Raw genomic sequence first — 24772 nt, forward strand, 5'->3', positions numbered from 1 at the left:
GTCCTGCTTGACAAACCTGATCTCCTTCTACGACAACATGACCTGCATAGTGGATGAGGGAAAGGCTGTGAATGGTGTCTACCTGGACCATAGTAAAACATTCGACAACATCTCTCACAGCATTCTGGAGACACTGGCTGCTTAGGGCTTGGATGGGGGTGTTCTGTGCTGGGTTAGAAGCTGGCTGGGTGGCTGAGCCCAATACATTACATCCAGCTGGCAGCTGGTCACAGGTGGTGTTCCCCAGGGCTCATTATTTGGGCCAGTGCTGTTTAATATCTTTATCAGCAATCTGGATGAGGGGATCGAGTGCACCCTCAGTCAGTTTGCAGATGACACCAAGCTGGGGGGAGTGCTGACCTGCCTGAGGGCAGGAGGCTCTGCAGAGGGACCTGGGCAGGCTGGAGCGATGGGCCCAGGCCAGTGGTGTGAGGGTCAGCAGGGCTCAGTGCCGGGTCCTGCCCTTGGGTCACACCAGCCCCACGCAGCGCTACAGGCTGGGGCAGAGCGGCTGGAAAGGGCCTGGTGGGAAAGGGCCTGGGGGTGCTGGGTGACGGCCGGCTGGGCAGGAGCCAGCAGTGTGCCCAGGGGGCCCAGGCGGCCAGCAGCACCCTGGCTGGTGTCCCCAGCAGTGTGGCCAGCAGGACCAGGGCAGTGATTGTCCCCATGTACTCGGTACTGGTGAGGCTGCCCCTCGAATGTCAGTGTTCAGGTTTGGGACCCCTCATTACAACGGAGACACTGACGTGCTGGAGCGTGTCCAGAGAAGAGCAATGAACCAGGTGAAGTGTGTGGAACACAAGTTTCATTAAAAGCAGCAGAAGGGACTGGGGTTGTTTAGTCTGAAAATGAGGCTCAGGGGGGACCTTCTTGCTCTCTACAACTACCTGACAGGCTGTAGGCAGGAGGGGCTTGGCCTCTTCTCCCAGATAACAAGTGACAGAACAAGAGGAAACAATCTCAGCTTACACCAGGGGAGGTTTACATTGGATATTATGAAATTTTTTTTTCACTGAAATGGTGGTGAAGCATTGGAGCAGGCTGCCCAGGGAGGTACTGGAATCACCATCCCTGGAGGTCTTTAAAAAATGTGTGGCTGTGGTTCTTTGGGACATGGTTTAGCAATGGACTTGGCAGTCCTGGGTTAGTGGTTAAACTTGATGATCTCAAAGGTCTTTTCCAACCTAAATAATTCTGCGATTCAGTGTCTGTTCTACGACTCTCTGCAATGTTAACTTTGAAAACAATTGTGAAAGGAGCCCTATATCCTAAAGAAAACAGCAGTGAAGCTCTTTGATTATTTATTGAAGATCGTTTTAAAGAGGCTGTCACTTTGATCATGAACACCTGTTTTCAAAGACTCTCCAAACCTGTACAAGAAGAACTGGGGATGGTACTGTGAAATTAAGTAATAGTTCTTTCCCTGATAGTAATGGGTCTTCAGTATCTGCATAATAATTGGAAAAGAGTAGATATTGTTGTGGCTCCAGCAATTGCTGTGTGTCACTTTTAACAGACATTTGCCTGTCAACTTTGGTATGAAACTCTTTACATTTAAACATCTATAGAGAAAACACTTGTCTTATTTATACATATCATGCATTAGGATTTTCAGGAAAGTCCCACACAACTGTTGATGGTCTGTAGGGTTTATACTGCATCACGTCATATACACCTATGTTTATGAGTTCTCTTTTTGTTCACCAGAATGAATTTGGTGCTATGCAAAGACTTTTGTGAGTGGAAAATTGCTGAACTAAGAGCTACAGAGAAAAGGGATGAGAAAAAAATCTCAATGTAATATGATCTCCGGTCTTCAGCAACTTAGGAAAGGCCATGAAGGTAAACAATTATAATTTAGATCTGTTCCAGTCATTTATGGAATTTCATGTTCCCTAAGCCATCTGACCCGTTATTGTCTGTTATTAGCTCTGAGAAGTATGTCTTCTGGGATGTAGCAGCTGCTTCTGCACCTTATACAATATCTGATAATTAAACTGCAACCTCAGATGGGTTGCAGCTAACTTGAAGAGCAGCTTCCAGCTGAGACCTTCATAACTTCTCTGAAACAGTGTGTATGTGTGTGTCTGGCCGTATCTTCTTCAATCCTGTGAGTTTCACATTTTGCTGATGCTAAGAGAAGCAGGGCACAGTGGTCATGCAAAATACCCCCTATCTTTTTCCAGGGACTCCACAGCTGGTGCAAGAAGCTTCAATAACCTCTAATCTGTTTAAAAATCCACATGAATTGTGCCAAAGGAAATCAAGGAGGCACGGTGGAAAACTTAGATGATACTCAAACAGATTCTTGGAAGTGCAAAATGACATTGGATTTTGAAAGTATTCCTCAGGGAAATGTGTTCAAAAATCACAGCATCTTGTATTCAGACATCTTGCCTCATTGTCCATCCTATAATGAGCCTGATTTTCAATTTTTTTATTAAAATGAAACTTCTGATAGACATATTTGAAATGTTTATTTGTCTATAATGGTAGGAGCTAATCTGTATTGACATTAACTTTATGCCAACAAATACATATTTTAATAAAGACAATAATTAAATTGTACCCATCAGCTATTTGACTGTAAAGAAAGATTTGTTTCAAAATCAGAGTGGAGGAAAGCTATCTGACACAAAATATTCACCACATGTCTCCCCTACCGTTTCAAAATCTCCTTGGGCTTTCTTTTCTCAGTGATCTTCAGCCTGTTATTCTGGTTCTTCTAAAATATTTATAAACTTAAGTGAGCCATGAAATTTTATTTACAACAAATGTAGTTTGTAAAAACTTAGTCTCTGCTGTTGTATTGTGTCTCACTGCGCCAAACTAAGTCATTGTTCATGAATTTCAGAAAGCAGAGTGAGTTCAGAGCATGCAAGCAAAGGCAGAGCTCTTCTCAAAATATAAAGTATTGCTATAACGGAGCCTGAGTGTATTTGTTTACTTATAAAACACCAAAAACCAGAAAAGCATTAAAAATGAAGATATTTTGTTAAAATTATTGAAAAATAGAAGTTTTTATTAAATTCAATAACTAGATTTTTTATTATTATTATTTCCTCTGTGTCAGACAGCTTTACAATTAAGATGAAGAGCTAAAAAGAATAGGTCTAAGACACAGATGAAAAAAAAAATTAACAGGAATATCTGATATGCACTTTACCTAATGCTAGTCTAGTCATGCCAGTTATTAAGAAAGTCTTATAACGTACTCAGCTATCTGTCCTGACACTGTATTCTGGAATGAAAACTTTTCATTTGCATGCATAAGTACGTTTAATAAAGTAACAAAAGTGTGGCTGTTATATAACTTAATGTAACCTCTCTTACACGCCTGTGACTACATAAAAAATATGCAATTTTTTTCATCCCGTTGAAGAAGTGTAATTTTTACTTTATAGTGTGAACAATACATAAGAAATCTATTTAATAAAATTTAATATACTCAAAAATATACTACATATTGCTATGTTGAAAAGCAGCTAGTTTTGGTAAAGTATTGCGACAGAGAAGGCTTAAGTATGTTATTACAGGACTCCAAGTTCTAAATTAGACTTTTGTGCATGATAAAGTTAACAATGGGAACCAGTAACTTTACACCATCACTGCAGGGCATCTTCCATGAAGTTTGTATGTTTGAGTCAAAGCTGCTAACTCTGAAATATCTGTGCTTCAGTGATTTGGCTGTTTGACTGCTCAGATAAAAAAAAATAAATCTCAGCTAGATCTTAATTACTGATGAAGAGGATGAAAAGTATATCAATATGTTGACACATTAAATGTGGCCAAAGAAATTTCTTGAATATGTAGTCAAAAGAGCAGATTTTATTGGGAAAGTTTTGCCCGTCATTTAACATTCTTGAAAAAAGCATTTGCTGTACTGAGATGTTATAGTTTGGTAGAAAGAAAAATAGTATCTATATCATTTTGATAGAGTAAAGAGTATATGCCAGGTTAAAACCAGTGAGCTAGTGGGAGTTTTTGACATCAGCTTTGTAGGAAGAAACGTGATTATCTCACCAGGAACTCCCACCAATCCTTTCTAACCCTACAGGATGACGATTCTGAACAAACAGAACCTCTTAATAAAGGTGACCTTAAAAACAACCCCCCAAAAAAGGCAGAGACTGGGGGGTAAGCTCTTAGGCAACCCCAGTTAATACTAAGTTTGGCACAGAAACAACTGCAATATCCTTTTCTATATATTGTATTTCCTAAACACAATTCCACATTTGGAGCAGAGTCAAATCCTAAAGCACATCAGGCTCTGTCCCCAGTTAATAAATATCACTTATGAAATGTCATTTTATATTATAATTTTTTTTCAGTCCTGTCTGTGTAACCAATCTGATCCATGGATATAAATGAGGGCAGGCTTGTGGAATATTCAACAGAAGAAGCTGATGAAAACCAAGGTATAGACTCTTGTAATTTTTCTACTGTATCAGGGGCTGAAAGATGAAGTTGCAGAATAAATCATTAAAAATGCCTGATAACACCAGTCATGATGGAGAATAGGAATGAGGGTGTCCTGAATATTTATTTGGCTGAAGAATGGTAACGGTATCAATGAAGTCAAAAAGGTAAAGCTGATAGTGGGGCATAGTGATGGTACTATACTTATCCAGTGTGGCTTTAAATTAAATTAAACTAAATGGAATATCATTAACTTTTAAGAGCAACTGTAACCTGAAAGGTTAATTCTTCCTTCCATTAGAATATTTCTTCCTACAAGAATCCTTTCCCTCTGAAACGGTACAAAAAACATCAATGAAAGAAGGGTCACCAAGTTTAAGAAAAAAATTTAATAAATTCAAGATGACACAGATCCTTGTGTTAGTAAGTGAATTTAAACAGAAATTTAAATAAAAGTTTTCTAGAAAATGAGATATATTATACATACTTTTAGCATAGCAACATTAGTTAAAAGCATTAAAGAACCTGACTTCCAGGAAGTTCCTAGATTGCCAAGATTCCCTTTTACTACAAGCCACTTGTTTTTAATTTCTTTTATATTTCTCCCTGCAAGACCTTTTGCAAGTCTCTGTATTGCAGTGTTGTAGAAACGTTTAATTTTTCTTAAAAATGGAAATATATATTATCAGATCTTTGAATGTTTGTTAGTCTGTTGTTGTAAATTCTCTTGCTTCCTTTATAATCCATGCATTTCTGTTTTCAAGAATGTGATTCCTCAAGACTATGTACTTGGCACTTGTCCTGGTTTCAGCTTGCATAGAGTTAATTTTCTTCTTAGTAGCTGGTGCAGTGCTGTGTTTTGTATTTGGCCTGAAAACAGTGCTGGTAACACACTGATGTTTCTGGTTGTTGCTGGGTGATGTTTATACTAGGTCAAGTACTTCTCAGTTCCTTGGGCCCTGCCAGCCAGAGGGCTGGAGGGGCACAGGAAACTGGGAGGGGACACAGCCAGGACAGGTGACCCAAACTAGCTAAATGGTTGTTCTATACCATATGATGTCATGCTGAGTATATAAACTGGGGGAAGAGGAAGGAAGGGGGGGGACATTTGGCATTATGGCATTTGCCTTCCCAAATAACAGATACACATGACGGAGCCCTGCTTCCCTGGGGATGGCCGAACACCTGCCGGCCCACGGGGGGGAGTGAATGGATTCCTTGCTCTGCTTTGCTTGTGTGCGTGGCTTTTGCTTTACTTATTAAATTGTTCTTATCTCAACCCATGAGTTTTACATTCCTTTCCAATTTTCCTCCCCATTCCCTTGGGTGAGGGAGGAGTGAGCAAGAGGCTGTGTAGTTGTTAGTTACCAGCTGGGGTTAAACCATGACAGCACTGCATGACTTTTTTTCAAGCTTCTGTATGTCTAAAATCATTAGCTATTGTTTCCAATCACATATACATTTTTTTTAAGATTTGATTGAGAAATCTCCGCTATGATACTACATCTGTAACTTTGGTCTGCTAGGCATTTTCTAGGTTATGATATTGCAAGAGCAACAAAAATTAATTTTTTTCCACTTTTCTATTGTAAGATTCTATTAAAAAATCCCATCTGTTGCTTTAGAAATTTAAAATCAGAAAGCAATTATTATTTTGAACAATAGAATAAATAAATATTCTTTCATACCAGACATTGTTTTAGTCTTGTCAGACCTAAGCTAAGCTGGACATGGTTAAATGAAGTTGCACATCAAGTGATTACTCTTGAATATGTTGCCATGTTCTTTCAGAAACAATCTGTTCAAAGTGATAATGATTGGTGTACATATGCTGCCTAAACAGTGTCACTGTGAGTGGTGTATCGCCGTTTTTGATGTTGTTGCTAGTAATGTTTATTAGGAGAAAGCTGACTGGTGTGAACCAAGGTGTGGTAGGTATTCTGTGTGCATACTTATGATATGCAGCCAAAATCAATCAAATGGCTATTTCATGGCCATTCATTGTGGAAGCTGAATCTTGGGCAACCATATTGATTCATCTCACATTCCAAGAACAGCTGAAAAGGCCTTTTGCCTGATGCTTTTGAAGTCATAATGGAATCATTTAGTGCTAGATTTGCCAACTACTACCACTCCTTTACACGATATATATTTTTTCCAAAGAAGTCCTTTGCCTCAGTCCAGATGAATGGTTTGTCAATGCTACAGTTTCCTTGATGCTGTGCATATCAAGAATTTGTCAGTAGACATGCTTTACATAATTTAATTTTTTAAATGGAGACAGACAACTCTCTGCTATTTAATTGATATATGCAACTTTCTGAGAATTCTTCCCCTATGAAGAGATGTACACATAAGCTCCATCATTTTTTTTAGTTCAGCATCCCAGTAATAGCAATTCAAGGACTTAAGCATCAACTACAGAATACCCAAATATACATTTGCATTTCTATCTACATCTTTGTTTCACCAGAATTATTACCTTTTTTTCCCAGTTCTATCTACAAGGTGGCTTCTATCCAAATAGAGTGAGGTATATATTGTTTGCAGGAGAGGAAGTCTGGGTCCAAATTAGCAGAGCAATATGTCATTCTCTTGTTACTGGTTACTTCATATTTCTTGCACTTCATGTTTCTTCTGTTTTCCAATCTAAAGGCACTAAGAATTTGATGTGACCTTTGTATGTGACTTCAAATACGTATGCATCTTGTGTCCAGAAGTGTTATAATGAAAAAAAAAAGAGTACATGAAAGACTAGCATGTTGAAAAGCAAAGTGGTATAGTCAGTTTCTAATTGCTCAGTCAGCAAGTGTAATGAATGGCCATTACGGCTGTTAGCTGCTGATTGCCTCCTGAGCCCCAATTCAATGTCATGTCAAGCAAAATTATTGTAGCAATGTAGCAAAACTAATTACAGAGGGATAACCACATTGGTGTACAGATACAGTTAAAGTCAGCTAGCTTGAACACGCCTCAGTATTTCAAAAAAAGATAACAAAGTGCAAAATTACATTTGCAAAAATCTTAAGGCAATTATACTTTACTTAAAAGGATGTGTGCATAATTAGTGTATTTATCAAACAGGCAGTTCCTGGCAAGAAATAACTGGAATGCAATTTTGTCACATAGAGATTTTGCCAAATGAAATAAATGTACTTATCTGCAAGTTCAGTTTTGACTCTTATTTTCTTCTAATTTTCATAAGAATGTAAACCCATTGTCATTTATGCGGTCATTCCTGTTTCACATAAATACAGGTTAGTGAAGAACCAAACCCCTCCATAAGTCAAGTTTTCTGAATGGTGGTGACCTTTCTATATTTGCATTTTACATTGCAAATTCTTATATTTGTGCAATTTACATCTGTATTGCATCTCTACCCACCCCCACCCACCCCCAATTCATCGTGAGTGAAAATCAAATAGTTTTGGATGGCAGCTTTAAGATAAGCATGCAATTAATTATAGAATAAAATTGGTTCCAAACTTACTGGAAAACTGATTTTACTACTCAACATATACACCCACTTCCTGTGTCATACAGGAGTTACGCCCATGACTTTGGTTTCTGTCTATCTGTTTCATTATAAAACCCCAAAAGGATGCTTAGACACCTCCCTTTGGGAAGCTGAGTTAACGGTTCCTTTTTATAGGCAAATAGAAGTAAAAGATCTGGAGTCTTTCATTGTTCAGACTGCTCTGTTTTCTCCTACAAGTTCCTACAAGCAAGGTATTGATCATAAGTTGTCATGCTGTAGCCCACCAGATAGGCCACAATTAAGGTTATGATATATGCCATGTTGACTTTGCTACCCACAGACCACACAGAAAAGTTGAATCCACAGGAGAAATGGGCTGGGCATTGGTGTCTCCATGGGATGTGGTGAATGATTGACTTTGCATTGCTTGTTTTATTTTCTTTCTGTCTTATTCTACTTCCTCTTCAATCATTAAACAATTTTTATCTTGACCCTCAAATTTTCTTGCCTTTACACTTTCTTTCCTCTTCCCCCATCACTTACAGGGGAAAGAGGGAGGAAGTGAGCAGCTATGTGGTTCTTACCTGACTACTGGGGTTAACCCACAACAGTGTAAGAGAAGTCTGCAAGTTTGAAAACTTCTGATCACAGACTTAGCTAAAGAAAAAAATTATGGTAAATTCCAATGCCTATATATAATTTCCAGTATTGTTATATATCCATGCAGCATTCAGAGATATGAGAGATTCAGAGATGGCTGCAAAGCCTTTGGTAACCTTATTCTGACATCTGAAGATTTATGGCTTCTCATCTGCTATGGAGTTGAAGACTCCATCCCCATCCAGGGATGGGGCATCCACAGCTTCTCTGGGCAACATTTCCCAGTGTCTCACCATCCTCACCCTCAAGTAAACAATTTTTTTCCCAATATCTAATCGAAATCTACCACCTTTCAGTTTACAGCCATCACCCCTTGTTCTATCACTACATGTCCTTGCAAAAAGTCCCTCTCCAGGTTTCTTGTAGGCCCCCTTTAGGTACTGCAAAGCTGCTATAAGGTCTTCCTGAAGCCTTCTCTTCTCCAGGCTCAACAGCCCCAAATTTCAGCCTGTCATCATAGTAGAGGTGTTCCAGCCCTCTGATCATCTTCATGGCCTTCCTCTGGATTCGGTCCAACAGGTCCATGTCCTTCTTATGCTGGGGGCTCCAGAGCTGAATGCAGTACTCCAGATGGGGTCTCACAAGAGCTGAGTAGAGGAGGAGAATCACCTCCCCTGACCTGCTGGTCACATTTCATTTGATGCAGCACAAGATACATTCGGCTTTCTGGGCTGCAAGTGCACTTTGTTGGGACGTGTTGGGCTTTTCATCCACCAGCACCACCAAGCCCTCCTTAGGGTTGCTGTCAATCCATTCTCCAACCAGCCTGTATGTATTGATGCAGAGGGTTGCCCGACACAGATGCAGGACCTTGCACTTGGCTTTGTTGAACTTCATGATGTTCACACAAAGCCACCTCTCAAGCCTGTCAAAGTCCCTCTGGATGGCAACACTTCTCTTCAGCATGTTGACCACACCACTCAGATTGGTGTCATCAGCAGACTTACTGAGGGTGCACTCGATCCCAGTTGTCCATGTTGCTGACAAAGATGTTGCACAGCACTGGTCCCAGTACAGACCCTTGAGGAGCACCACCCATCATTGGTCACCGCTTGGACATCAAGCTGTTGTCTGAAGCTCTTTAAGTGTGACCATCCATTGAGTGGTCCATCCATAAAATCCATGTCTTTACAGTTAGAGGCAAGGATGTCATGCAGGACAGTGTCAAATGCTTTGCACAAGTCCAGGCAGGTGACATCAGTAGCTCTTTCCTCATCTGTGAATGCTGTAACCCTTTCATAGAAAGCCAGAAGAACTGTCAGTCATGATTTCCCCTTAGCAAAGACATGTTGGCTGTCACTAATCCCCTCCTCATTTTCCATGTGCCTTAGCATAGTTTCCAGGAGGATCTGCTCCATGATCTTGCCAGGCACAGAAGTGAGACTGATCAGCCTGTAGTTTCCCAGGTCTTCCTTATGTCCCTTTTTAAAAATGGATGTTATGTTCCACTTTTCCAGTCTGTTGGAACTTCACTCTACTGCCATGACTTCTCAAATATGATGAATAGTGGCTTAATCACTTCATCCACCAGTTCTCTTAGGGCCTGCAGATGCACCTTATCAGGTCCTATGGACTTACGCACTTTCAGGTTCCTTAGATAGTCTCAAGCCTGATCTTCTTCTATAGCGGGCAGTTCTTCATTCTCCCAGTCCCTGCCTTTGCCTTCCACAGCTTGGGTGGCATACCCGGAGCATATGCTGGTGAAGACTGAGGCAAAAAAGTCATTGAATATCTCAGCCTTCTCCATGTCCTGGGTAACCAGGTCTCCCATCTCCTTCCAGAGAGGGCCCACACTTTCCCTAGACTTCCTTTTATCACTGACATACCTGTAGAATCTTTTCTTGTTGCCTTTGATGTTCCTGGACAGATTTAATTCAGTCAGTGCTTTGACTTCCTTAATCTGGTCCCTGCCTGCTTGGACAATTTGTCTATATTCCTCCCAGGCTACCTGTCCTTGCTTCCACCCCCTGTAGGCTTCCTTTTTGTGTTTGAGTTTGTCCAGGAGCTCCTTGTTCATTCATGCAAGCCTCCTGGTATTTTTGTCTAACTTTATTTTTGTTGGGATGCATTGCTACTGAGCTTGGAGCTTGTGATCCTTGAATATTAACCAGCTTTCTTGGGCCCCTCTTCCTTCAGGGCTTTATCTCATGGTACTCTACCAAACAGATTCTTGAGAAGGCCAAAGTCAGCTCTCCTGGAGTCCAGGCTAGTGACCTTGTTGTAAGCCCTCCTTGCTGTCCTAAGGGTCTTGAACTCCACCATTTCAGTCACTGCAGCCAAGGTTGCCCTTGAGCTTCATATTCCCCACTAGCCCCTCCTTGCTTGTGAGAACAAGGTCCAGTATTACATTTCTCCTTGTTGACTCCTCTGGCACTTGAAGAAGGAAGTTTTCATCAATGCATTCCAGGAATCTCCTGGATTCCCTATGCCCTGCTGTGTTCTTCCAACAGATATCAGGGTGGTTGAAGTCCCCTAGGAGGACCAGGGCTTGTGAATGAGGAGGCTTCTATCTGTCTGTAAATAGTCTCATCTGCTACATTTTCCTTGTCAGCTGCCCTGTAGCAGACTTGCACTATAATGTCACTTGTTGCTGTCCTCTTTTAATCCTGACCCATAAGATCATGGTTGGCTTCTTATCCATCCCCAGAGCTGCTGCACTCCAGCTGGTCATTAACATAGAGAGTGACACCCCCTCCTTGTCTCCCCTGCCTGTCATTCAGAAAGACCCTGCATCCTTCTATCCCAGAGCTCCAGTCATCAAGGCCATCCTACCACATTCCTATGATGCCAGTAAGATCAAAGCCCTGCAGGCATGCTCATTTCTCTAGCTTCTCTTGTTTATTCCCCATGCTATGTGTGTTTGCACTGATGTGTTTAAGTTCAGGCCCTGCTGAAGCTGACTTACTGACTGGACTGGTCAGATTTCCTTTGTGCTGCTCTTCAGGTGCTCCGCTGCTGACCTGTGATCCTTCTTTAACCTCTAAGCATCTCTTGCTGGCAGTGGCATCAAACTGGTAGGAGGAAAATCTTCATCAACAAAAAGCCTCTGTGAGAACATGAACCTTGTTCTCTGAGGAGATTGCCTGAACACAGTGGTGTAGGGAATGCAAAGCAAAACTTCAGAAAATGGCACAGATGAGCTGGAGAGCAAAAGGGCTCTGTTATCAAGCAAAAGAGAGGACCAGGTAGAGGCCAGAGAGAAAACTTGTCAGTAGCAAAAGCAAAAAAGAAATCAGTTATGTAATATAACTGGAAATTATACGAGAATTTCATTTGAAGTTGAACTGATGGGATAGGCTTGAAACATTGAAAAGAAATAGATGTAAACTCAAAGCAGGTATACCCCACTGTGACCTCAGATCATATTTGTATGATTTCATCACATAAGGTGTTTGAAATGTAACTGAAGATACAATTCACATGCTCATTTTCAGTCCCCAGACTGGCTGCCATAATTATGAAAGATCTTTATTCCAAGTGTAATTACCACCATTTTAATGTTAGTTTCAGTGATTATCTGGGGATTATTTTAGAGTCAAATCCCCCCCATTCCTCCATTTTCTCTTCCCTCTTCTGAAAAAATTCTAGCTAACACTAACATGCATGAAAACAAACAAAAAAATTACAAGATTAGGGAGATGAGACAAAATAAGAATAAGAAATGCATACAAAGACTGAAATAGGAATTAACATCTACAATAAAAAAAAAAAAAACAACTTGTTAAAGTAATTTAGTTCACTTTAGATAAGCATAGATAAATTTAAATAAATTTCTGTTGCTTTTCCCAAACAGGAAATTACTTTAAATATTTTCTGAAATTGCCAGAAGACTTTCAGTACTTTTGGTTTTGCCATTGCCTATAATAGCATAATCTCTTTGTGAAACTGGTAAGAGGTTTAGACAAGAATGAAATTCTGAATTTAACATTTTTACTTGCATTATTTTGAAGTTTTGGTAAGAAATCTTAACATTTTTTATCTTCTTTTAGCACTCTTTAACACTAGAAGCTTATACCATAATACAAGATAAATAGCCTATAAAGATGTTACCTTTTTGTTCAGTTTAAATTACTAGCTATACCAAAATAAAATCCTTTAGCTGAATCTGACTAGGTTAGTGAAAAGTGGAAATCAATGGAACCTTAAAAGTTGCAGTCTCTTTATGTCACATTTTATGACCTCATCACACAGATCCCCAGGCTCATAATTCTTTGCATTTCTTTGTTAATGGAATGGGCTTTTTCAGTCTTTTTTCTGCCTTATCATTTGGTGTATTTTACAGTACAGCTTTATAATGATCTCTGGTTGTTGCTATGGTTATAGTAGTAATGAAATCCATAATGCCATTAGCAATCTATATAAAATCTATGCATACAAGGTCTGCTCAGAGTCCTCAAAACGATGATAATTTAATTGGTTGATTTGTAGCAACTTTGAATTTTCATAGTCAAAAGTCACAGAAGAATGTTGCACATTGTTGACAACCCACAGAGGAATGGGTTCATCATTTTATGGGCTCATTGATCAGGCAAATGCCTAGAACGCCTTCTGACAGCCTGCATCATGAAGAGAACTGCAAGCTGGCTTTGAGCACAGCTGAGCATTCCTTGGCAGAAAAAGACATTTGGTTTTCTTTGGTTTTGTTCAAAATGTTTACTATGGCTTTTCTTTTTTTTATCTGCCACAGCACTGCAGATTATATTTAGACTTTTTCATCAAGTAAAGATACTCTGCTGATGGCTTGGTAACTCAATTTAGAAGTACTACAGTCTTACACATGAAAAAAAAAATAGATTTGACATAGACTTGACTATATTTTTTCCTCATGAAATAAGCTCACGCTGATAGTGTTAGGATATTTCAGAACTGATAGTAATTTCTCTAAAGGCTGCAGTGGAGCTATGAAGCTATCTATAGCTGTAGTTAAAATCTCCAAGACTTTGAAGCCTGCTATTCTGGAAGCATATCGTTGTCCAATGTATTGTCGACAAAACTGGACTTTTCACTTTTCGTCCCCTTTGCATTGCTTTGGATGATGTAGGTGGAGTGATAACTTGCCTGGATACATTTTAAACATGCCTTTAAGATTGCTGAGGTGCCTGAATTATCGTTGTGTGACTTCCAATGTCTACAGCTAAAACAGTAGCCCCTCCACAGCAGATAGTAATGTATGGGCAAAGGCTTTCAGTTTCAGTGTACTGGAAGAGAAATACATATTGGCAGAGACATTCTTGTTCTAGACTTTTTTACTTCACTGAATTTAATGTAGATTTTCCCAATAATTTCAGTATCTGGAAAAGTAGATCTTTATGAATCTGTGATAGTCCTAAACAAAGAGTAGGGCATATTAGTGGGATACGTAAGGCATGCTGATACTGTTCCATATCTGAGTATGTTTGTGCCTGAGGTGGGATTTTTTGTTTGATACTGTTTGTTTGGTGGTTTATTGTTTTGGGGGGTGGGGAGGTAAGAGATGTTTTTAGGTTTGCTTGTTGGTTTTTGGGGGTTTTTTTTGTTTGTTTTGGTTTGGTTTTTTTGTGGGGACAGCACAAGTAAATTTTCTTAGGGAGATGCTAGCAACAAGTTCAATTCTCTAGCTAAAGCTTACTGTAAGTCTGTGTAATCAAATATTTTATGTGAAAGTGTTAAAGTAATTTAAAAGAATGGCATTCCTTTTCTCTCTATCACCACAAAAGCCTAATAGCTGTATGTGCGGTGGTCTGAAGTTTTCAGTATGTTAGTACTTGGTATGAAGAATCCAAGAAAACAAACTAAAGTATTGTCCATAGTAGTGAATTCTTCCAAATTAAAGGTATCTCTTAGAATATGATGTCAGCATTATCCTGATAGCACTTTGCAATTTCCCCATTTGGATTTCTCTAAACCACGCTCAAGACTATGCCATAAGTTAGACAAACCTGAGCAGTATCACTGGAGAAAAATCATAAAGCATAAACGACATACCTACACTTCAATAGCATCTTCTGATGCAATTCAAAGTTTGTTAACCTGCAAACTCCCTGAACATAACTGAGCTATTCAACAAACTGATCTTTCTGGGTCCAGTTATGATATTCCTTCAAAACTTGTCTAGGGGGAAAAAAGTATGCAGAATTATCACCTCCTTTTTGTCTCAGGCATCCAGATATTCTGTAGCCTCTAGCAGCTTCCTAGTACCATACCGGGCCATCAGAAACTTGGCTGCTCCCCACTTCCTGCAAATTATATTAATCAAATTCAAGACATTTACTTATCTGAAATGACCATATCAAATGATTGTAAAGAAATTTAAAGGCTCTAGCTCACATTATGAGGCTTGGGAAGTGTTAATTTGCTTTTAAGTGAATATCAGAATAGAACATATGAGCATTGGAGAGACAATCTGAAGAAGAAAGCAAGGCACTAGGAAGACACAAGAAGACACTAGGAAATACAGGGAATTAGGAAAATAAATAAGAAGATTAAAATATTCATCTTATATCACAAGACCAACAGTCCCTTTGCAAATAACCCTTCCCTTCAGAAGCTTGCTAGACATTAACCTCTGAAGTTCGTCTTGCAGAAGGGACATCTGCAGGAAATTATGTTGATAATACAGGTAATCCACTGTAGATAAAATACATCACAAGCTCACTCCACAAGTGTACACGGAGCAAGTATCCAAGAATCAAAACAACTCTGTGCTGTTGTCTATACTAAGTACCCACCTTATTTCTCAAAGAAACATTTTAAGACCACCAATAGTTTTAAGAATGATATACAGCTGCCAAACAATAATATTCATTTCCTTTCAACATGAGCTTTCTTCAAATACAAAACTTTTTAGTGACTAGAACATCCCTAGATTCACTTAGTCCCATAACTAAAAGCACTGGAAAAACTTACATGAAAAAATGTATTTGTTTGTGGTTCTATGAAGAATTAACAATTGCACTTCTCAGTGCTGCACAGAAAGTACTTGTCAAATGTCACTGCATGAAAGAAACCTCAGTTAAGTAACAATGACAATAAGAAAACAGTGGTATTATGTGGTGTTCTTACATCTTTGTTTCTCTGGCAGTACTGTTATTTTCAATTGAATATCCCAAATATGACTGCTATTCCGGTTGTCTCAAACTTCATATCAGTATCTCCTGCCAGTAAATGTGACAAAGCAAATGAAACAATGACCTCTTTTCCTAAATGGGGAAGCTTATTCATTGTAATCTAATCTAACATATTTTTTGTATTGGTGGTAGTTTTGTCCTTCAACATCAGAACAAAGACGGAGTAACCTGAAATATCAGTCGAAACTTTATGTTAAAATTAGCCTTCTCATAAGACTTCATAAGGAAAGGAATATGCAACATTACTTATAAAAAACCAAATAACTGTGTTTGTGATTCTTCTGCAGAAATTTATTATTCTAGTAAATCTGGGCACTGAAACCAAGCCATAAAAAAATCTTGAATGAGGTAACGTTAAGACAGCCCAAATTAACATAAAGCACAGAAGAACCACTTCAGATTGTTGATTGTTTCAGAAGCTTATGAAATCAAAAGAGATTCAATGACTGTTGAAATGGTGTTGCCCTGTGTCTTGCTTTAGATTTGCCCCACATGCATTCATGTAAGAAATGCTTCTTCGGAAATGCTTTTGACGTGGCAGTCTTAAAATCTGTCAACTTCTGTAGAGACACTAGCCTAGAATGGCCCTGAATACAGAAAAGCATATATCTATAGATATAGATATAGAGATATACACACATATATATAACTATATATATAAAAATAGATTAAATAAATGTTCATAAAATATGGACACTATGTGCATGCTAATGAGAGAGGCTTCTCACCTGAGAGTGGACAGAGATCACATTGTAATGAGCAAGTCTTGAGGCTATTCAGGACTTTCAATGACAGATGAGATAAAAATAGTATGTCTGGAAGACCTGTCATCCTAGCTGTGGCCAAGGAAAAGAAAAAATTTCTGCAGAGAAGTCCAGAAGATAGCACCCAGAAACAAGGAAGAATTGTGGTGGAGACTTAATGCAAGCTTATGCGTGGCAAGACCACTGAATGAGAAAAACAACATACATATGTTTAGCATGCAACAGCTGTCAGCTCTGATACTCTGGTCTCTTTGATAATTTCTGTGTAAATCTGTTCTCAAAGTCTATGTTTTCTAAGTGCTACATTTTAAATCAAAGTACCCAGCAGACTAAAACCAAACAGGCTGTGCCAGGCACTGGGAATTTTTGTTTTATTGAGAACATCATAATGTCAGATTGTGACCAGTGGGTCTCATGACAGAGAGGGCCCTGAAAGAAGACAAGATCAGGGATCTTATGCAGCCCCAAAGAAAAGTAAAACATACTGATCTGATGATAAGGTCTGAACATGGCAGTCTTGGGAGAGTTTTAAGGCCACTGCAGAGCTTCACCAAAGCTGTGACAAGACTAACAAAATGTACTTCCAATCATTATAGCACACCTGGCATCACTTAGCAGTCATTTAATGACATCAGATGTATTCCCTTGTCATTGATTTTTATATGGAGCTTCCTTAACCAGAATACAGGGAAAAAAATGCTACAGGTAGAAACCAGTCTGAAGATAGGCTCCATCATCTTGAACCATCTTTAGTAAGAGATGTGTCCCAAACTGAGTCAACAATGTTGCTGGTGATCCTTGATGCTTAACAGCAGTGTAAGGCTTAAACTACTTGATAACTGCCTCATATAGTTAATGTTCTTAATGTATAGTTTCACGAGGTTATATGTAGAAAAATTACAATTTCTCAACAATCACAGTGTAATGAATTATATATGAAATGATGAATTATACATGAAGCAGTAAGGACAATAAAATGTAATTCATTCTGACAAATACCTTTCAGCTTTTGGAGTTAGTGATACTGTTATGAGATGCATTTACAATTATGAAAGAAGAGATTATACCCTCTTATCAAGGTCACCACCCATGCTCACACTTATGTTGATGATTCTCAGTTTTCTGTATATGTCATGTCTCCTACCCTTTTTGGAATTCTAGTTCTAAGGCCAGTTTGATATCTTCTCTTTGGTACTCTCAGGTAATATAGAATAATTTTATTAATACTTGTCTGGTCAACCTTTCTTTACAGATATATCACCTTTATCGCTGATTAGATTGCATCACCTTCCTGCCTTATAATTTGCTCATTATGTTGCCTTGCCAGCTAAGCATTAGTCAAGAATATTGGATACTTTGAAATGAAGAACACCAATGAAATGATGACTACTGACACTGCTTGAGGATCTGGCTTGTTTTAACTCAGTTCAGACTGTTTCAGAAACTCTATAAATTCCCTTCTTCTGCATATCTAGCTGCAAATCTGAGAGTCTTTCATTCTCATAATGGGCCTGCAAGGTAAGACATTTGCACAACCACAATAAAACATACAAGACACAACAAACTATACGAGTAGCTTAGATGCATTAAAATTAAAATTATAGCTGTAGAGGGAACATAAGCGCTCCATGTTTCTTGATTTCTGTGAACTTTTGAGACTCATATCCTTAGTTTTTTAAAATATGAATACAGATATTTTTTTTCTTGTTTCTTTTATTTCTTCTGTCCTTTTTTTCTATTTCAGTCTGAACATGTATATATGAATATTTCAAAAACTCAGTTCTGGTAGGCTTTCTGTTATAGGCAGAGCTGTTATCTAATGCTAGTCAAGATATCACATTTGTTTCATCTTCTGAAATTTATTTTTTAATTAACTAATGAGACCTGGATAAAAACTTGTTATTAATAATGCTTCAGCTTTCAGTTATGGATCTATTCAATGATGGACAGCAGTTATTTCATGAGACTCATCCCAGCAACAGTATCAAAACAACTAATTTTTATTTTTCTCCTACATATGCTTTGATGTTCTGCCAGATGATGAAAACCTGGTTATTCCAGGAGAAAAGTCTGATGTATATTTCAAGTGTTTGCTATTTACCAAAATGTCAGTAGCTTAAAGATGTCTTAAAGGAAACACTTTTCTCTACTTCTCCAGATATAAACCATTTAACTATGGATCTTCCCCTGGTAGGCACTAAGTATCCTTTATGCATGTGTACAAAATAAAAGAAAAACATCTTGGAAGACAGTAGAACAGATGCAATAAGCTCTAGGTTTTACTCCTTTAAGGTAGAGTCTGGTCATCGTACTAACTAGAAATCAATGTCAGTGGCAGTAAAAAAAAAGCTTGAAATAGAAGTGATTCAGCCTAAAGTAAGGAGAGCTGAATAGCCAATGTGTATTAATCTAGGGGTTTTATCACTGTGCAGGAATTTTTCAAGACTTAATATTCTTATGTATGTATATATATATATGTATATAAAAGGAAAAAGTAAAATGTGAGTGGAAATTATTAAAATATAATTGGGAAAAATATTCATTTCAGCTATAAATGAAAATTGGAAATGAAAGAACAATAAATTTCTACAGTGCTCAGTAATGTTATTGAAGAGACAACTACAGTTCACTTAAAATATACTGAAATAAATAAAGGGGAAAAAATGACACGTAGGTCTTTTAATTTCTAGTTAGGTATTTTGAAAGAGACTTATTTCATTGAAGCTAAATTGTCCTTTCTTCTTAAACTTTTGTAACAATTTCAAACAGTTGGGAATTTTACTAATTTTGCAGTAAACCCCATAGAATAAAATGAAATTCCTGTTGTTTATATGAAAGGAATTTATGAATAGACACAAAAATAACTTCCTGAAAACACATAGAACTTTCAGAACACTGTTTCAATTCAGGACAGCCAACATTAGAAACAGACCTAATAATAACTATTTGTTTACATTTCAGTGAAGCCAAAAGGACTAAAACACAAAATTCAATGTTTAAAATGCATAGAAGTATTGTAAATCCCAAACATCTAGACATCATGGATTGTACTACTGAAATCACGAGACTGAAAGTAATCACGCGATTTTCTGCTTTTCATCTAAACTTTCTACCTTTGAAAGGAGATGGCTTGTCCCCAGGATTAATGAGATCCACTCATATTAAGGTAATTGAATGCACCCAGAGGTCATCAAAACTGGTGAAAGGGCTGTAAGGCATGTCCTATAAGGAGTGACTAAGGACTGTGGGTTTGTCTAGTTTGGAGAAATGGAGGCTGAGGGGCCACCTCATCGCTCTCTACAGCTTCCTGAGGAGGTGACGTGGAGAGGGAGGTGCTGGTCTCTTCTCCCTAGTATCCAGGGACAGGATGCATGGGAACACTTCAAAGCAGAATCAGGGAAGTTTCAGATTTGACATTAGAAAGCATTTCTTTACAGAAAGAGTGGTCAAATACTGGAACAGCTTTCTTAAAGAGGTGATCAGTTTCCCATGTCTGTCAGTGTTTGAGACATATGTACAATACCCTTAGTAGCATGCTTTAGCTTTGGTTAGCCCTGTAGTGGTCAGGCAGTTGAACTGGATGATTGTTGTAGGTCCCTTCCAACTTGATCATTGCATTCTGTTTTGCTCTATTCTATTCTATTCTATTCTATTCTATTCTATTCTATTCTATTCTATTCTATTCTATTCTATTCTATCCTATCCTATCCTATCCTATCCTATCCTTTCATCCTAAAAGGCACAAACACAATGCTGTCTTCTCTAACCATTACTTGCAAGGTCAGTTTCCTTATGATTTTTACCTCCTAATAAGAAGAGACCAACTTTGAATCTCTCAAATCTACTGCATACTCAGACAACGTGCCTCATGTCCCTTCTCTGACATCCAGTTTTTGCTGCATGCCTTCACTCACTGTTTTTGCATCCTTTTGGGCCCAACTGCCAGCTCACAACCACGTGCTTTCTTATTTATTTCTAGGTATTTGTATTCCTCTGCAGTTTCTCAGTTTGGTTTTTTTTTTTTTTTTTCTGTTTCTCACAGTCCTTGCCACTACAAATATTACAAGAACATGAGCCAAGCTGAACAGCTAACTTTATTACATGTATGCCATTTTTGTATGAAGACTGTCTGCATATACTTATGGTTAAAATCAACAAGACTAGTTATCCATTTAAGATTAGCAATCAACACCACATTTTGTGACATGTAGACAAAAATAATTTAGAAGCTTAAAGACTATCATCTTCACTGTCCCACAAAATTAACAGACTAACTTAAAATAACTATGATATTCCAGGTTGTGAGACTAGAGACATATGCAAATGAACATTTGATTCTGGTTTTCTGTTTTTCTTTATGGAATTTATTTTTGTTTTTTTTTCATATCTGAATAATTTAATAAAAGCTCTTTTTTGGGATCTTGAGCTATATGGTAATGACAGTAAAGCATAATACTATGATATCCAGTAAGTAGGCACCAAGGCTTTGGTATGACGGAAAATAAGACACAGCTTGCCTCCTTCCACTGGGTATGAAGTAATGCCTTCCTTCTCGCTTGGTGTGCAGATACAAACAAATAGACAGGCAAAAGTGTTAGAACAATATTAAAAAATAAAAAGGATATGTATCTCTAAGATGCATTTCCAGATTTTCTCCATTTCTTTGTGTTTATCTGCCATCCATAGAGTTGGCTTCTTATCTTCACCTACATCTCAAGAGCTTCTAGTACTCCATAAAAGACAATCAGCTACGCCTTTATGGCAGCCTGCTTGAAAACAAAAATGCAAAATTTTCTTCAGCTTTAGGCTGTAACAATTTTTCCGTTGAGAGATTTTTCTCTTGGGTTGTGGTAGATGGAGGAGCAGAAGGACAGAGACCTCCTCCCCAAAGCATGCACTTCTCTTCTGCATTACTACCCACTCCTGTTACCTTTTAGTTCATATGACCAGTCCAAACTTACTGAAAAGTCTATTCTGAATTGCTATACAGCACAGAAAGCTCTTGGGGCAGTATCTCCACATGTAAGCTTGCCATGTGGTGGTAAGGTGATATCCTAAGCAACGTTCACAGTGTTTCTGCTTTCTATTTCTCATCACAGGTTCTTACGTCTGCACTGATGTAAGCAGTGCCTCCCAGTACCTTGCTGCCCGTTATCTCTTCTCTGCAAATAAAAGAACCCTTTTGCTCCTTTTTTTTCCTCCACTCTGCCTTGACTCACAATGGAATAAGACCCTTAAACCCAAAATATCAAAATGTACTTTCCCCATTTAAATTTTACACAGTATTTTTCTATAGATCTTTAATATAAAGACAACTTAGACCTGAGTGAAGTGTTAGTATTAATGCAAACGATATTGCACTCAAATAAAATCCTGGAAAATCATAAAATGCTATACTTCATGCTGTTGTGGGAATAGAATGGAAATCTGAGAAAGGTTTTATAGGAGAATGTGAGAAAAATGTCCAATCTGCAATATGTATTTTGGAAGGATAGATCTCATCCAAAGAATCTAACAGAGAGTGCAGAGTTTAATTTCAGGACAATCAGAGGTGCCTGCATATACTTTGAGTACATTATTTTAACCTGTTGTGAGATTTTTATTTGAAATAGACATAAGAAAAAAAATTAATTGCATGTTATGAATTATGGTCCCAGAGTGTTATTTTTAGAGAACAAATTTCTTATTTTTCAATGCACTGTGTGTGTACCAATTTGGCCAATTACTAACTGTATTAAGAAAGACTGACAAGGAAGAAGATCCCAGTGTAACTAAACGTGGACAAAAAAATACAGTTGGCAATGCTACTAAAGATTAAAATCTTAGTGGAATTTAAGAGATAGAATAATCCTGTGGGAACAAAGATCACCATCCAAATATCAACAATACATACAGTTAGAGAGGTTTACAGATGTATAGCTTTTGGTAGTAACTATAAGTTCTCCACAGGGATCTAAGTCAGTCATTATTCTATTTCTAGGTATTAACAAATCAAAGACTCCAGTATTTCAAGGAAACAAAATTATTTGATACCACCTGAGAAGTTTATGAAATACAGTGTGATAGATAGATACATTCTTATAGGTATAAAATTGAGTTAGGGCTTTATGTACCTCAGCATGCATGAACTGGTACCTCTTAAAAAGTTGTGAAGGAGATGATTGCCTCACTGCTCGTACTGTACTTATACTGCATTAGTCCCATGCTTGAGGTGGCCAGAAAGGAACCTCTGTTCCTAGGTACACAGCTTCTGAAAGTCTGCTTTTGAAGCATTGCAGGTTAGAAGTAGACCCTGGAATAGAGTGTGTTAGGCCAGTGCTCCTACTAGTTCTGAAATCATTCAGACACCTGGCAAATACTTTGTAATTGCACAAAATTAAATTGGCTGAACAGGTTTGACATCAGGAAGAAGTTTTAGACTGGAGTTTTGCTTCTTAAGCCTGTGTATAGATGTTACTAAACAATTTATTTTTTGTTCTGAAATCTTGGATAACTGAAAAAATCTATAATTTCTCCTCAGCATTTTCACTGGTATTTCATAATCACAGTTTTCAGTCTTTTACCATAATTTTTGGAAGGTTATGATGTGCTGTTTAGAGGTGGTGTGATGTGTTGTCTGTGCATCTACAGGTCTATTATTTTATCACATTGAATTGCAGAGGACTGGACTTAAAAACCCATCTAAGTCGCTATCCTAAGCCTCTCTGCCTGTGTGGGTGGCTCTGCTTTCCTGAGCCAACCTGTAGGCCTAGTCTAAATATCAGATTGTCCAAGCCTTTCTAACATCAGGATAACATTTTAAAATATTGTCTGAAGTGAAGTACACTTCAGTAGACACATTTAAAGACATTCCATTCCCAGCCTATGGCTGTCAACAAAAATACCTCCCAAACAGAAGAAAGGAGGAAGATTAAGTTTCCAAAAGCATATACAGGTATATATGAATACAAGACCACGTGAACTTAGAGGCTGTTAGGACAAGTATACTCCAACCTGAATAGTCTCCTTCCTCTGGTACAAAAAGTATCCAGCACAGTGCGATTTTAAAGAGGAGTCTCTAAACCGGCTTCCTGAGAAGGGTTGTCTTCTCTGTAAATGACTCACACAGACTCAGCAATGGATGGTCTAAAATGTCTATGAAAACTTATAGCTTTTCATTGCTACTAAATAAATATATCTATTTCTTATATGGGGGAAATATGAAACATTTATGTGTGACATAAAATATGAAATATGGCATTTTATAACATAACCATAAAATTATATATATACATCCAATATTATACTTTATATATGCACATAACTCTGTGTAACTCTCTATGTATATACATGTATCTACTGTAAGTATGAAAAATTGCTAGTGAACTCCAAAGGACAGAACTTTCTATAACATTCTTTTTCTTAGTGCTGCTTTTCTCACTCAAGGAAAAACAAAGAAAATGTACAAAACAAGCACAATTATTACTTCGAGACCTTGCCCTAGAGTCACTCCAATATTACTCATCACTTTCTCTTCTGCATCTGTCTATTGTTGAAGAGACATATATCTGAGGGGGGAAATAAATCTAATTTCACTGTGTAGGTTGCATTCGTGTCTTGTATTCTTTCATGAACACCCACAAAAATCCTATTGTAACTATGTATTTTAGGCAAATATCCACAAAAAAAACCCATCCAGAATTTCAAACTTTCAAACTATGCATGCTCCTCAAGTGGGGTTTTGCCCTCTTTTGGGGGGCTATTTGAGTTGGGTGTTGCAATCTCCCATTACCACAATTATCTTTGTCCTATTTTCAACTTATTTTCTGTTGTTAGTGGATTGGACCACCTTCTCATCCTGTTTCCTCACATAGCAGAACTTCCCTGACTTGAAGGCTTCTTTCTTAGATAATGGTGTTCTTTTCACTATTTTCTGTGTTTCTCATGATCTCTAAAGCTTACTTCCTTGATTAGAAGTTCCTTGATTCGTAACAACTTCAGAGTGAGTCAGCTTGACCAGCTTTGTGACCACTGAATCAGAATTGGGTAGTCCAGGAGTTTAAACAGTGATTCCCTGCCTGTGGACTTGTTTCAGTCCAGGACTAGTCCAATTCCATCACATATAGGTGGACCTTGAGTGACTCTAGTTGTACATATTGTTGTTACTAACTGGTATTGTGCGCCCGGTGAGGTGTAGCAGTACCTTGGAGGCAGGTAACTTTGGGAGGGAGTTGTGCGTTAGTATTACTATGAGGTTATTTCATCTGAGAGAAGTAATTTCACCACAATGGTTGGCTCAGCCACGGACATCTCATGGGTTCTTCATGTGACAACTCGTATGCAGCTTATCAGCTGTGGGGTGCCAT

The 24772-nt window shown here is 38.1% G+C and overlaps 1 long non-coding RNA gene across 1 annotated transcript in view; it reads left to right on the top strand.

Moving 5' to 3' along the window:
* The window catches only part of LOC308056846, a 230431-nt gene that overhangs the window by 192589 nt on the left and 13070 nt on the right, over positions 1-24772 (top strand). The window contains exon 2 of the long non-coding RNA XR_013924996.1: positions 1-24772. This exon is cut by the window's right edge and continues 13070 nt beyond it. This is a non-coding gene — a long non-coding RNA (uncharacterized lncRNA).

This window comes from Falco punctatus, assembly GCF_963210335.1.
Source record: "Falco punctatus genome assembly, chromosome: Z".
Taxonomy (NCBI): domain Eukaryota; kingdom Metazoa; phylum Chordata; class Aves; order Falconiformes; family Falconidae; genus Falco; species Falco punctatus.